Source organism: Schistocerca gregaria, chromosome 7 (assembly GCF_023897955.1).
Source record: "Schistocerca gregaria isolate iqSchGreg1 chromosome 7, iqSchGreg1.2, whole genome shotgun sequence".
Taxonomy (NCBI): domain Eukaryota; kingdom Metazoa; phylum Arthropoda; class Insecta; order Orthoptera; family Acrididae; genus Schistocerca; species Schistocerca gregaria.
Window position 1 is genome coordinate 378802498 of NC_064926.1, and position 12415 is coordinate 378814912.

Consider the following 12415-nt stretch of genomic DNA (forward strand, 5'->3'; position numbering starts at 1 on the left):
AGAAGCGTGCACCAAACGCTCATTTAGAGACCCTCTCTCTAGCTGGTGAGTCTCTAAAAGTATCTTGTCCATATTATACGAAATAATTTAGCTCAAAACTGATAATTTATACAATTAATCAGAGCTACAGCAAACAGTGAGTCTTTCTTTTACAAAATGAAATATAATTACAAAATTGAATGAAAATAGGTTACTAACACTAATATATATTTACATTAATTCTATTTTTGTTCTTTCTGTGCAAAATGTCCTAATATTGACACAGTACAATATTTAAACATCACCATAGTTTCCCTTTACATGTTGCATATCTGTATCGACATCCCCTAAAAGTCTACAGTATCGAATACTTCAATATGTCCCAATATGTCCTGTAATGTTACATCTAGGATGTTTGTCACATTGAAGTGGCCGACTACCACCTCTGCAGAAGATGAAGACGAAAGATCCTAGCCTATAAAAGCCCTTATTTTTTTATTGAACAAGGAGTATCTGGGTGTCAGTCTCACGGATGCCGAGCCTGTGACGATGTAGAAATTTCCATTTTCGCCCGGTCCTCTACACTTTCTATGTACTTCTTGTATGGTTACTCATAGGTAAAAAGTACACACTTACTGAACTTCATTGTTGGTTCCGTAGAATTTCCTTTCTCTGAGACCTTGCAGGAGACAGGTGTTTCCGTCTAAGGCGCGGTTCACACTGATACGATACTTTATGCGAAACGACACATTCCAATATATAAATGGCTCTGAGCACTATGGAACTCAACTGCTGTGGTCATCAGTCCCCTAGAACTTAGAACTACTTAAACCTAACTAACCTAAGGGCATCACACACATCCATGCCCGAGGCAGGATTGCAACCTGAGACCGTAGCGGTCGCGCGGCTCCAGGCTGTAGCGCCTAGAACCGCTCGGCCACTCCGGCTGGCTCCTATATATATATATATATATATATATATATATATATATATATATATATATATATATATGAAATGTATTCGCAGCTGCAAATATGGAAAACCATCAGCTATGTAATGCAATGACGAGAATAAAATGACTCACAGACACAAAGCAAACTGATAAATTTTCTAGTTGACAACTCCTGTTTTCCTAGAAGAACTTGTATTACTGTAATACATGTACAAGGTGGTGGGTAGGAATTACTAATCCACATCCGAATATCTATTATCTTTTTATAAAAACAAAAAATTAGAAAGGTTCAGAATGTAACCATACGTACAAACTAATTTGTGATATCAATGTAATTAATTCATTCCACAGCCGGCCGCGGTGGTCTCGCGGTTCTAGGCGCGCAGTTCGGAACCGTGCGACTGCTACGGTCGCAGGTTCGAATCCTGCCTCGGGCATGGATGTGTGTGGTGTCCTTAGGTTAGTTAGGTTTAAGTAGCTCTAAGTTCTAGGGGACTAATGACCACAGAAGTTGAGTCCCATAGTGCTCAGAGCCATTTTTTAAAAATTCATTCCACATCATTACAATATATCGTGCATAATGATCCATGGAACACGTAACTAACACAAGTTGCGTGGAGCGACCTCAAGTTTTGCGCCGGTCGACAAAACGGGTACGTATCAGCGTCGTATCGCTGTCGTCCATGTGAGAACCATTTAAGTCAGTTGCACTATGTTTCTATGCGCTCCGCCGATGCGGGCTGGTTTTGAGTCTTCGTGGGATAATTGTTAGTCAGTAACGAATACATACGATATACAAGAGTCTTACCCGCGGCTTTTATCGTTGGTACTGGATTATCGTTGGTATTCGCAGGTTGAAGAGAGACTGGCAACCTTTATTGAAACTTATAAGTGTAGCAGCGCCGAGAATCGACCCGAGACCGCTAATTAAAGTTTTCTTGGAAATCATGGGTACAACACGATCCGGAATTTGCCTCGTGCAGCTCATATCACTAGCAATGCGTGCACCCTGGCTGCGCGGAGGAGCCTGAACCTTCACACAACGCCACGGCACCTCCAACGACAAGTCGGGGGAACGGTTCAGAATGCGGTGCGTAATGCCTGCATAAGCACTTGAGCCCATCTGTTCCCGCAGGCCTCAAATTCTTCCCTGGAACAGGACGGACTCCATTTCTTGTTAGGACTTCTTTGTACACCTCGGCTCAGGTCGGGTCGCGTGATCCTTAATGCGTGCAGCGCCGTGTACAGAGATGCGCTGTAGCGGCGGTGAGTCAACATGACCGTGACGCTGCTTCCTGGAATGAGGGATTCCACTGTGCGCGCGCACGCAATGAGTGCGGTGGCGGCCAGGGCCTCGTGAGTAACGCCGTGACTCAACGCGCAGCCCGGCTTTGTTTACCTGCGTCTGCCTCAGCCCGTGCCCGCGTCGATAGCCACCTGGGATCGCATCTGCTGGCTGCCGTGCTCGGGAAAGCTGCCGTGTCTTCCACATCCGGCAGCATTGTCTACTGTCGTATGCAGGAAACGAAAGTGGCCAACTCAGACAAACACGACGGCAAAACAGCACGAGCAGTACTCTGAAATGCGACTGCTATTTCTATCATGGGATTCGGTGAGGGGTGGGGAGAGGAGGGGGGGGGGGGAATGGTCAAAGTTTCACCAAATCTCATTTAAAGGAGGGGGCGGCAATGTAAACCTGTTTTAAATGGTTCAAATGGCTCTGAGCACTATGGGACTTAACTTCTGAGATCATCAGTCCCCTAGAAAAACCTAACTAAAATGGCTCTGAATACTATGGGACTCAACATCTGAGGTCATCAGTCCCTTAGAACTTCGAACTACTTAAACCTAACTAACCTAAGGGCATCACACAAATCCATGCCCGAGGCAGGATTCGAACCTGGGACAGTAGCGGTCGCGCAGTTCGAGACTGAAGCGCCTAGAACCGCTCGGCCACTTCGGCCGGCAAACCTGTTTTAAGTCAGACAGTATATATCATTATAACGGATAGCATTTATTGTTTCATAAAATTAATCCCGAGCACAGATAGGTTTTAAAGTGCGCCTCTCTGAACTGAACTGTTTGCTTTAAGCGAGTCTGTGCCCGGGATGCTCCAATTTGCAACAAATGCCGCACAAGTGTCGAAAGCACTGTGAATCAGTCAGTGCGTCAGTCCTGATATTCTGCAACGCATATATACCGAGGTGACAAAAGTCATAGCATACCCCCTAGTACCATTGTGCAGCAACTCCATGTGGCATCGACTCAACAAGTCGTTGGAAGACCTTTGCAGGAATCCTGAGCCATGCACCCTCTATAGCCGTCCATAATTGCGAACGTGTGCCGGTGCAGGATTTTATGCACAAACTGACCTCTCGATTATGTCCCTTAAATGTTCAGTGGGATTCGTGTCGGGCGATCTGGATGGCCAAATCATTCGCTCGAATTCGCGAACAACTGTGGCCCAATGACATGGCGCTTTATCATCCATAGCCGAACAAAACCATCTTCCAAGCAATTATCGGTTTAGCTGGAACGTACGACCCAGTCCATGTCATGTAAACGCAGCTACCATCATCATGCAGCCACCACCAGCTTGCACAGTGGCTTGTTGAAATCTTGGGCCCATGGCTTAATGGGGTCTGCGCCACCACACACGAACACTACCATCAGCTCTTACCAGCTGAAATGGAGACTCATCTGACCAGACGACGGTTTTACACTCGTCTAGGGTGCGTTCCTCATGTGTCCCACGTAGATTTCTGCGTTATTTCACAAAGTGCTACTTGTCTGTTAGCACTGACAGCTCTAGCGAATGCCGCTGCTCTCGGTTGCTAAGTGCAGGTCGTCGGCCACTGCGTTGTCCGTGGTGAGAGGTTAATGCCTGAAATCTGGTATTCTCGGTACACTCTTGACACTGTGGACCTCGGAATGCTGAATTCCCTAACGATTTCCGGAATGAAACGTCCGATGCCCATGCGTCTAGCTCCAACTACTGATCCGCGTTCAAAGTCTTAACTCCCGTCGTGCGGCTATAAATATGTCGAAAACCTTATCACCTTTATACCCTGTGCACGCAATATTACCGCCATCCGTATAAGTGCCTATCGTTATCCCATAACTTTTGTCGCCTTAGTGTAAATCCGATGTTACTAAGTTCAACATAGACTTGTGTCAAAACTTGGACAATTCAATTAAAGTCGTTATATTGCACCTTACACGTATTTTTTATTTTCGCCTGTAATTTCCCCTGAAAAAAAAATGTAGTACGTAGAAGATAAGCTTTAGGTAGTTTTACTGGCATGAAGCAAAAACACGAACAAACCAAATAAATTTAATTATTTAAAAATTATATGGTAATGCTCGCGCGAGGGGAAGGGGGGTCCCACCACATCACACTAAATCCTATCATGAGGGAGGAGGAGAGGATCCAAATTAAGAAAAAACCGCATGTACTTATTGGACGTCCCTAAGCATCCGAAACGCTGTCCAAACACTCTCAGGGTATATCACGCTGCAGCCTCAAAGGTGGAACACTGCTGCTCCCCTAGAGCCTTTACTACAAAGCTAATGGTATCTTCGGTTAGAAAACATTTTTCCGCATAAGCGACATGTCGCATGCGCCCGCATCGCAATCCCGCAGCCGCCTAAAGCTGCCTCAGAATTAGAATGCCTTGGGCCCTGGTAATAGGGGATGAGTTGTTTTTCTTATAAAATACGAGGGGAGTTGAATAAGTAGTACAACATTTTTTTCTGAAATCAGGTTGGTTTTATTCATGACTGCAATACATCACATTATGCCCCTATTTTTGGGCTCCAAAATCCTATTTTTCAACAAAATCTCCGTCCAATGGGAGGGCCTTACGCCACCTTATTGGGAGAGCCTATATATGTCCGCATGGTACCACTGTACTGGTTCCCATAATCTACGTACTTCTTCCTGCTGAGTACATCCTTCATCGGGCGAAACAGATGGAAGTCGGAAAGTGCCAGGTCCGAGCTGTAGGGTAGATGGCGAAGAACAGTCAAACGAAGTTTTGTGAACTCCTCTCGGGTGCGCAGACTTGTGTGAGACCTTGCGATGTCACGGAGAAGGAGAAGTTCGTTTGTATTTTCTGGCAAACAACACGCTGCAATCGTTTCTTCAGTTTCCTGAGAGCAGCAAAATACATTTCAGAGTTGATCGTTGATGAGGAAGGACATCAAACAGAATAACCCGTTCAGAGTCGCAGAAGATCGTCGCCATAATGATCAGGCTCGTATAACGCGCAAGCAATTTCACACGAACGGCACTCCATGCTCTATACGGTCACTTGTTAGGCGGCGAGAAACTCACCTTGCACACACACTCTGTTCGTTGGGTGGTTGGTTTAAAGAGTAAAGGGACTAAACTGCAAAGGTCATCAGTTCCACACACTTTGGGGTCCCCAACTAGTGGACGAGTGTGTCAGCACAACCAATAGAGATGTCGAGTTGAGCAGAGAGGTGTTCGAGTGTGATCCGTCGATCACTTCTAATGACTGTGTCCGCACGTTCCAACCCTGCAAGACTCACAACTGTGTGCGGGAGATGGGGCAGATGCTGACAGACACCTAGCCCACCCACTCACCGTGCTTTTTTTCACTGCCAGGTCTCCGCTGACATTTTGCCAGCGCTTATGAATGTCCGCGGTGCTCCAGTTTTCCGCCGAAACAAACTCAATGACAGTTTTCTGCTTGAAACGCACCTCCATTAAAGATCCCATTTTGAAGGCTACGTATACCGCCGCCACCTATCGGAACTTCATGAAACTATAAGGACTGAAGAACAAATATTCCACGATCCCCACATCGAATCCCGCATATTTTCAACCGCAATTGGCCAAGAGAAAAAAATAAGAAATATGTTGCATTACTTATTGAACGGCGCTCGTATAATTACTGCGCTGCGCAAAGAAAGATACGCCTTAAGTTAAATTGGAGTCCGATTATAAGGCGACTTAATCGGAATGTTTGCCGTTCAAATATATTTGTACTAAGCAGAACAGTATTTGATTCTGAAGTCAGAGACGCCTCGGAACCTCACATTCGCAGTTATCGTTTTGCGACCCATGTTTAATGGAACATTTCTCCTTCTGTACTTTCACAGATGTCAGTTTTCGCTGCTAATTATGACACACGGTGTCTTCCTTACAGCTTGGCGTACGCTTTTGTCGCTTCGGCCTACACCGGCTCTGGCTAGGTGAGTTTATTAAGTGCACTACTGTGAAGTGAAAATTATATCCTCTGCATCATCTGACGACAGTAAGCGCAGTTCTTGTTCGCCAAAAATGCTGCCACTGGCGTAAACGAAGAGAATGCATAGACGCACATTTTGAATGCGTTAAGTCTATATTGAAAATATGTTCACTAATTCTGAAAGCAGCTCAAAAATTATCCTCATCACTTTACAGAGAGTTTCAACTGTCCCAATAAATTTCCAATTTATTTTAAGCATTATTCAACCAGAAATAATTAAATGATTGAAGATTCGGCCCAACAGTATGAATGCAATTTCTATGAAACAGCGATTGGTAGGCCTACTCCGAGGTAATATTTGCTCGGTTTCCTGTCTACGCCCACTTCATGTGCTACATCTACCACAAGTAGCTTCTCGCTCTGATATTTTACCGAATAAACACGCTAATTTAAGTGAAATAGAAAATAATTTCGAAAAAATATCACACCTAATATTATCCAGCCGTTCTTATAGTCCACGTGCCTTTGACCATAACAAGTTGTGTGTTCAGGAGCGGCTGAAAAAAAAGTGCCTGCTTAAACTTGAGGATCTCACACTTCAAATTATCTCCTAAACTGAAATAAACATTACTGTCTATGTACAGTAGTTTCTTTGGTGGTACACTGGGAAATGCACTGTGTTTACAAAGGATCTTCAAATGGTTCAAATGGCTCTGACCACTATGGGACTTATCTATTGACGTCATCAGTCCCCTAGAACTTAGAACTACTAACCTAAGGACATCACACACATCCATGCCCGAGGCAGGATTCGAACCTGCGACCGTAGCGGTCGCGCGGTTCCAGATTGTAGCGCCTCGAATCGCTCGGCCACTCCGGCCGGCTTACAAAGGATCTCCATCAGTTCACATGTTTGCAGAAAATGACAAAAGCTGAACGACAAAAAACCATCTCACATATCATTCGTTACCGAAAGTTGACAACAGCCAGACACTGACAGCAGTGACACCTTTAGGGGAAAACCAAATTGTTTACCAAAAGGATATGCACTTTGGGTTTGAATCTGATGTATTTGTAGCAGTAGAAAAGTAAATTAAATATATGTGGAATTGTTTGTGCAACATTAACTACTAAGGGTAGGCTAAAATATGTACATACATCTTTCTACGCAGTACCAGACGAAATACGTTCCTCAGTCACAGCATAAATTTGAACGTTATTTTAACTAGCTCAGGTACTGAAAGATGTTTTAAAACCTTTCTCCAAAACTGAAAAAAAAACAAATAATTTGGATGTACATCTAATGCGAAGTATGTTAAGACTCTTCGGGTAAGTGACGCCGTTGGGACGCTCAAAAAGAGAAAGAAATTACGATCATGATGCAGTTGGAGCGACAGCGGTTGCCCAGTAAATATGGTGCAAAAACTGGCATAAACGGATATATCTTCAATAAACTGAATAATCAGGGGGCCTACACTGCTATCTGATGGGAACTGTAATAACTTACGCCAGCAGGGAATATGGAAAGCACTGTAGCTTAAGTTGAGGTCAACAGCTGACCGGGCTCTTCAAAACTACATCCATTGCAAAACAATCGAAGATGATAGAGATTCCATGTGGTATACAAACATCAGGTGCAAACTAACTTGTAAAAGAGTAGATAGGCAGATGCAACAGATACACGTTTAGCTACAGGAAGGGTGCTGTACGAAGCCTTTAATAGGTAACGTAGGAAAGTGTCACAAGTAGACCTCTCTCGATACGCCAAGAATTATAGTAACATGTTTAGACTACCACTGGAAGAAAATTTGGTGTCCTGATTCTGGTGAATGTCCCAAGGACCTTCACGGGCAGCAATAAAACCAGAGCTGAAATGTTTCATTCCGATGAACAAACAGCGATCATGCTAAATACCACGTGTGCCTTTCACACAAGGTCCTGACAGCTGTGCACAAACGATAAGCAGATGAATTTGTTGTGTCCCGGCTTACGAAAAGATTTTGATATAGTAACATACAGATGCTTTCAACAGCCTAAACAAGATACGGTATCTAGCCAGAGTTGTGACTGAGATAAAATGCCACGCGAAACTTGATAGACTATTCACAAAAAACTGCGTTACACAAAAAAACAGTAATTACAGAGTTGCGACGTATACTGTTACAAAAGACAAGAAATTAAAAAAAATTGAAAACAGAGATACGGCATTGTTGATGTTGTTGATCTGTCAATTTTCTTCAGTGATTGGTAATATTATATTAATGATTTTTTGGATATGCCTATGCGGAACTGAACAAATACAATTTTCGTTTTGCCAGACGCATTTCGCGTCAATTTATTGAGACTTCTTCAGTGCCAGCTGGTGTTCTCCTACCGTGTACATGCTATTCTGTTAGTTCAACTACACTTCTGCTCACGCCACTAAAAATAATCATCAGTACAGCATGCAAACTTGACATAATGTTCGAACAAAAACAGTTTCTCTCAGACCAAGAAGTCCACATCCTCTCCCCCCCCCCCCCCCCCCCCCGTATCTCCTTCACGTTCCTTTCACTGTCCAGGTCCTCCTGTTTTCTTTATCTGTCCATCTCCCCGCTCTCTGTCCATGTCTTCCTCCTTCCTTTCTCTGTCGATTCCCTGCTCTCTCTCTCTCTCTCTCTCTCTCTCTCTCTCTCTCTCTCTCTGTCCTCCTCCCCCATTTCCCTCTCAACGCTATCAGACCCACTCCAGTTGGAAGTTGCTGGTTCTTGCCCTCATATTATTTCTTTCCAGATAGTAAGTAATATGTGTACGAACTTTGTTTGAACTCGAGCCAGCGGTTTAGGAGGAACTTTTTTCTCGCAGTTTTTCCCGCATACGAACGTGTCTTATACATTTAACATACTTCACATATATTGATTCAGATATTTCACCTGCATCTCTAGCAAACCTTGCCCTGCAGTTTCGTTTTCAAACAGCACAGTGTTTATGACGTCGTAACTCCTGAACTATATGTCCTTCAACGATAATTTTTTTGCATTTTCATTCAGTGGTATATGAAAATACTGTCTACAAAATGTGTTGCAAATGTAGTACTAGAGAAGTAATAAATTAATAGGTCATTCTTCATGAGATAGTTCTGATGTATACATAACGAAAATGTAGTATATGTTCCTTTTTTTCTGTCATTATATCTTAAGGGGTGCCAGCGAGAAAAAGTCTTGTAAACGTTTGAAATTATGTGTAAAGCTGGTTGCAAATCACGAAGTGGTTTAACAGTGGATTAATATAGCCTGGGTATATGCCCCTCTTGATCCACAGTGGTTCTTTCGCGAAAGTAAGTAATATGTGTAGCAACTTTTGTTGAAATTGATACAGTGGCTCAGGAGGAGGTGTGGAACATACGTATACATACATCGACTTTTATAATATGTGTGGATGCAAGGATTCTGGTAACCAATTGTTGTTCCGGCAACGTGTATCTCGCTTGAAAGTCGTAAAGATAAAATTGGAGAGCTCAGAGATCAAATGGAATCGTTCTATTCGTATACAATTTGTTACCGAAACTGGACGAAAGTGACAGCGGTACAATAAGTCCCCTCAGTAACACACTGTCAGCTGCCTTGCGGTGTGCAGATGTACATACCACTTTGAGCTCGGAGGGCACAGATTTAACTCATTTCAGGACGTCGCCGTAGAGAAATTTTCCACTCATTGACCCACTGGTTTCTCCCGTGAGACTTGGCGCGAGGGCTTGACATCACGGAGGGACGTAGTAAAGAAACGTTCCAGCTTTACGACCGGTCCACACGCAGACAGATTGTTTTACAGACAAAAAAAAGGGAAGTGTAGCGAACTCTGCCGAATTGCCAGCGAATGCTCTTTCATTTGCGTTCGCTCGGGTGTAAACGCGCCTGTATAAGAGTGGACGGCCGCCAGGTGCGTACGTGGTGTTGTGAGAGAGCTGGCAGGCCGCCAGCGGCAGGTTCGGGGCGCGGGCGCGTGCTGCGGCCGGTAGTATCCGCACGGTAGTAGTAGTCCTTGGTGCGCCCACGCGACTGTACAGGCGGGCTCGGCCTCATGAATGGACGGCGGCAGTGGGAGCGGAGCGGAGCAGAGTGGGAGAGGGAGAGGCGGCCGCCGTGCCCTGCCTCGCCTCCTCAGCCCTGGCCGGCCGCGGCCGCTTTTTCCTTTTGGCCCGCGGCGCTGGTCCGTCTGTCGAGGCGAGCCGAGCCGAGGCGCTCCCCGGGTCCCCCCACCCCCACCCCGGAGCTACGCTGCCCGGGCTGCACCTGGCCGCCCGCTCGGGTCCATTCACGCGCGCGAACCCGCGCCGCCGCCGCCGCCGACGACGACGACGGAGCAGAAGCTCGAGCGCCAGCAGCCAGCCCCCGCAGACGGTCGCGCCCGCGATGCCCCGGACCACGCCGCTGGTGATGCTGACGCTGCTGCTGCTCCCGCTGCTGATGGAGATGGCCGGCGCCGTCCACGCGGTGAGTACGTCCGCCGGACCCTAACGGCGTCCCACAACCTCCCAGCAACTGACGTCTCGGACGCTAAACGCGGTGACAGTGCTCCATGTCTCGTGCCAACACTTGTGGTTTGTACTACCTCAGCATTCCTAACAGCTATTTGCTGTTCTACCCGTAGGACTACGTACGACAACGTCTTCACTGACAAGTTCTTTTTTTTTTATACAGACAAGTGTCCGTTCTTCCTTAAAAATAACATACAGCCCATCCAGATTAAGGGATTGACTGACTGTGTACTTTCCTTTATTTATTTATTGCAAGATACATTTCCAAGAGCATTTCACATTCTCGAAACTGGTTTCGCCCAGTTAGTGGTCAACTTTAAAATGCCCAAAAGTAAAAAAAGAGGAAGCCAGCAATCATTACACGTTATTATTATTATTATTAAGAATAATATTGTAATTATCATTCATATCTGTGGATTTTTCCGTCACTGCTTCTTAGAACAGTTTCATATATAAGGCTGAGAAAAAAAAGCGGACTGCGTTTTTCTTCTATTAACATTGCATATATATAATTAAGACGAGACGGCCAATGATCTCTTCAGTGCAGATGTACATCAGACTCGAACTCTTACAAGGATTGGCGAAATGCCGCGAGTAATGAGAATAATGAAAAAGGGGCACTAAATGAATGGTGTGTAGAATAAGTTGAGAATTTCGGTGTGACGTGAGGCGTGCTATGTTAGTCCGCGCAGCTGCAATGATCACCGTGTCCGATAGCTCAATGGTATGCCGGTACGGTAGCTTAGCGCGTCGGTCAAAGGGTTAGCTGCCGTCTGTAATAAAAAATTGAGAGAATGGATCAACAATGAACTTGAACGGGTGTCAGGGGATGTCCAAACCGAAGAAACGCAAGGGAAAAAAGGCGGTCAGAGCAACACCTTTGTAAGCAAGGGAACCGGGTTCGAATTCCAGTCTGGCACAAATTTTTAACTTTCCCCGCTCATTTAAGTCAGTGCCATTCGCAGCCAATGTCTGTAATTCTTTTACCTCTACTAATATCTTCTATTTCGGACCAGTTTGCAATTTATTGGACCAGCGTCAGGAAATAACTGAGTAGAGTCCAAGAGACACACTAGTGTGTGTAGGAAACCAGACACTAGAAACAGATACCATCAACACACACAGAACTTTGGACTTGGTGTTACAAGAGAAATATCAGGTCGAGTCCTCAACACTTGCGTTGTGCCCCAAACATGTTGAATTACAGTCTTAAATTACAGTTTACAAGATGAATATATGAAATGAAGTTCCAGACGAAAACATACAACATTAAAATGTTCAAGTTGACTGAATGGAATACTAAAGGTCGTAAGGAAAAAAAAACGTAAGGTATAATCACGATTCTTTTGAGGTACAAGTTTTTGGGAGGTGAATGTGACAGGGATCGAGGTGTGGATGTGTGTTGCTGGTTGTTTGGAACAAGTGGAGCTTAACAGTGGAGATATTCTGAACTGTAACTGGTCATTCAGAACTAGGTCACTTACAGGGTGAGCATCTCCCACTTTTAAGCTTCACGGACTCCAATCAACCAGCCACACACTCCCAATCCAGGTGTCTACCCGAATGATAACACTCATCTCCACAAACTTGTAACACTATAGAATAAAAAAAAAATATTTGTAGCACATAAAAGCAGTTAGTTCATTTTGCAACCTTTATTATTGTTTTATACAGTCTATAATGATTCATTGTCTCCCGTTTTTAACCACTGACTGTGTAAGATGACCACTGGCTGGTCCGAATCGGTTACAG

General features: G+C 44.8%; 1 protein-coding gene across 3 annotated transcripts in view; it reads right to left on the reverse strand.

The window, feature by feature from the left end:
• LOC126281785 (elongation factor-like GTPase 1) overlaps positions 1–12415 on the reverse strand; it is a 579301-nt gene that overhangs the window by 19146 nt on the left and 547740 nt on the right. The gene's annotated exons all lie outside the window — the stretch shown is intronic.